This window comes from Otolemur garnettii, unplaced genomic scaffold, assembly GCF_000181295.1.
Source record: "Otolemur garnettii isolate 467f Iridium unplaced genomic scaffold, OtoGar3 scaffold00008, whole genome shotgun sequence".
Taxonomy (NCBI): Eukaryota; Metazoa; Chordata; class Mammalia; order Primates; family Galagidae; genus Otolemur; species Otolemur garnettii.
In genome coordinates, this window is record NW_003852403.1 from 33,118,527 (window position 1) to 33,121,925 (window position 3,399).

General features: G+C 41.6%; 1 non-coding gene across 1 annotated transcript; it reads right to left on the minus strand.

The window, feature by feature from the left end:
- Positions 1 to 475: 475 nt before the first annotated feature.
- LOC111723163 lies at positions 476 to 682 on the minus strand. The gene has a single exon (XR_002771761.1). It is a non-coding gene; the product is annotated as a small nucleolar RNA U3 (small nucleolar RNA).
- Between the last annotated feature and the right edge of the window lie 2,717 nt (positions 683 to 3,399).

The window sequence follows — 3,399 nt, forward strand, 5'->3', positions numbered from 1 at the left end:
ACACTAACAATTTGGGTGCTTTGAGAAACTATGCAACAAATGTTCTCATTCCGGACAAAATTCAGTTTCTATGTAAATTATTAACATTGTAATATAATGTACTGGTGAAATACATCTTGGGATTGTAGATGTTCTGTTTAATTGATAAAAAAGTACTTTTTTTTTTTTTTTGCAGTTTTTGGCCAGGGCTGGGTTTGAACCCGCTACTTCCTGCATATGGGGCCTATGCCCTACACCTTTGAGCCACAGGTGCCACCCATACAAAAGTTCTTAATCAGAGAGAAGAAGAACACTAATTCTGCTCTAGCCACAGATGCTTTACTCTGAGAGACCATTATTAGTTTCTCTTTTCCTTTTTTATTTTTGTTTATTTTTGTAGAATCCTATACCTTAGAAAGAGAAAAATCAGGTATTTTCCAAATACACATGCAACAGTGATAAAAATTATGTGTGTCCTTTTTTATTTTAAATGGGAACCATTCAGACCGTGTCCTCTCCCTCTTTCCGGGAGGAAGAAAGGAAGGATCATCAAGGGCAAGTGGCATTTGCAGCCAAGGTGCCTCCAGATCCGCCTGCAGCTCAGGAGAGAAGGCCGTGCAGCCACCTTGCAGTTTCCGGGGTCCTCCACGTTCAGACTTCTCTGGAAATGAACTATAGAAGTAATCCCTGAAAATAATCTCTCATTTCTTTTCCTTACCATTTTTTTTTCTTTCTCTTGCCTTCCTGAGGTGAGAAGACTGTTCTCAGTGAGGCAAGAGGGTGCTTTTCTCCTTCTCTCTGCTGCCTCGCTCCCTGACGCTGTCAATATTTGTACTATGCTGGTGAGGATGAGAACCTGGTTTTCTAATTTGACCTGTTTCGGTCCACCCAAGTGCTACTCATAGTGGGGAAAACAACTACGGCTCAGCTTTTGTTGCTACTTCAGTATTACATGACTGAAGAGAGTGGGAGAAGAGAAATTGAGGTCCTTTGGGGCAGGACATTGAAAAAATGAGACAGAAACAACAAACCTTTTCCTTTTCTTTGTTGAGAGAGAAACAATACACAAAGCTTCCCGCTTTAGAAACAGATTCCAGAAGTAGCCAGGAATCTGCATTACTCTGGTTACAAGGTTTCCGGTTTCTCTGCGAAGGAAGGTGGAATACAGCAGACAACACTGTGGAACTCTTCAGTTAGGGGCTGCTGATTTTTGCTGTGGTCACACACTGGCGGTAGGAAAGTCAGTAATACTTGCTTTTCAATAGCTGCGGGTGTCAGCCTACTTCTTGAAAAATACCTTGCAACCGGCTGGAAGACATTCCCCCAACCTTTGACCTACATGACATTTCAAAGAATTTTCTTTAACAAGTCTGAAAACTCTGATTACTAAATATTTTATAAACAGTATTATTGGTTTGAATAGGTGGATTTGTTGGTATTTGTTGAAACACAGGTGAGTCAAGTCCAGTCTTAAGAGAAAATCATCTCGCAGTACAGAGCATAATGTAACTGAGTGCTTTGTAATCTCAATACTCATAAAAGTGTCTGATGTTAATTAGGTTATCTATGAAATAAATCATGTGTATTAAATAACAGTGACCATGAGATAAGCAGTATCTACACCTGCCAAGCTTTATAGACAGTTCTTTATCCAGTATCCTACTTAATCCTCATAATAGCACTGGTTCATAAATTGAGAGATTGAGATTGCAAGTTCTTTTTTGTCCCTACACATTAAGCACTATTCAAATTTGGTATAGCTTTATTAGTGGCAGAAGGGGAATTTGGACCTAGTTCATTTGGGGCGTTTTGGTATGCAGATTGTCTCAATAAAGCATGCTAACTGTAAACTGCTGTGTTGATTCTGCTCACCACTGCAAAAAAAAATGCTTTTGAATATGCTGCTACCCTTTGTCCTTCTCTGTAGCCATTGGCTGTATTTGCTGAAGCTCAAAGTTGCATGCTTGCAGGAAATGGAAGAGAGAAGCAAGTGTCATCGGTCTCCTGTGTGACTTTTTCTTTTCTTTCTCTCTCTCTTTTTTTTTTTTTTTGAGACAGTGTCTCACTTTTTTACCCTCAGTAGAGTGCTGTGAAGTAAGAGCTCACAGTAACCTCAAACTCTTGGGCTCAAGCGATTGTCTTGTCTCAGCCTCCTGAGTAGCTAGAACTATAGGCACCTGCCACAAGGCCTGGCTATTTTTAGAGACAAGGTCTCGCTCTGGCTCAGTCTGGTCTCCAATCTGTGAGCTCAGGCAATCCACCTGCCTTGGCCTCCCAGAGTGCTGGGATTACCTGCATGAGCCATCACACCTGGCCCTGTGTGACCTTTTCAAAGAAAGTCACTTCCTTCTATCTCTCCTGGCTCAGCTGATTGCACCATGCACCTGGTCTAGAAGACTTGCTGAGTTAACCCGTAGAGTGGGGCAAGTTAATTGATTCTTACATTTTAAACCTTTCCCTAAACATTGTATTTGTAGTATTTTCAAAGCAAAGCACAATTCAGACCTTGGTAGAAATTCTAAGTTTGAATTTCAGAATAATGGGAACTGTAGTTGTATTGTATATTTTCCCTTTCATTGCTTTCATAACACAACTCTTTTGAACAAGTATATGTCAGGCATGTTATTAGGCACTGAGGATAAAGTATTTTGTGCCTGAAAATATTTTATTTACATGCTGTGTATATGTTGATTAATTACTTCATATTAGAAACACTGTCCCTTAGGAAGTCCTTAGTCTTAGGAAGATTCTGAAGAGAAGGATATCTATTCTTGAATTAGAATTTTATGCCTGTGATATACCCTCCCACCCATCTTCATTCAGTGAAGCAGCTGTCATCTACTTATGCCAGCCCTCATAGCCTCACTCCTGTAATACCTGTTAAGTCCCCCAAATCAGGCTCATTGAGCACACAGCAATGGCAGCTGGCAGGATTTTAAGAGAGGTGAAAAAGGCAAGTATTTGCTGTCAATTTGCCAGAGACAAGTTGCATATGTTGCCCCATGTCAATGATCGCTGCCGTACTCCATCATATAAACAGTGTAGGCCAGGCATGGTGGCTCACACCTGTAATCCTAGTAGTCTGGAAGGCCAAGGTGGGTGAATTGCCTGAACTCACAGGATGGAGACCAGCTGGAGCCAGAATGAGACCCCAGGGTGGCACCTGTGGCTCAATGAGTAGGGTGCCGGCCCCTTATACCAAGGGTGGTGGGTTCAAACTCGGCCCTGGCCAAACTGCAACAACAACAGCAACAACAAAATAGCAGGGCATTGTGGTGGATGCCTGTAATCCCAGCAACTTGGCAGGCTAAGGCAAGAGAATCACCTAAGCCCAAGAGCTGGAGGTTGTAGTGAGCTGTGATGCCATAGCACTCTACCAAAGGTAACAAAGTAAGACTCTGTCTTTAAAAAAAAAAAAAA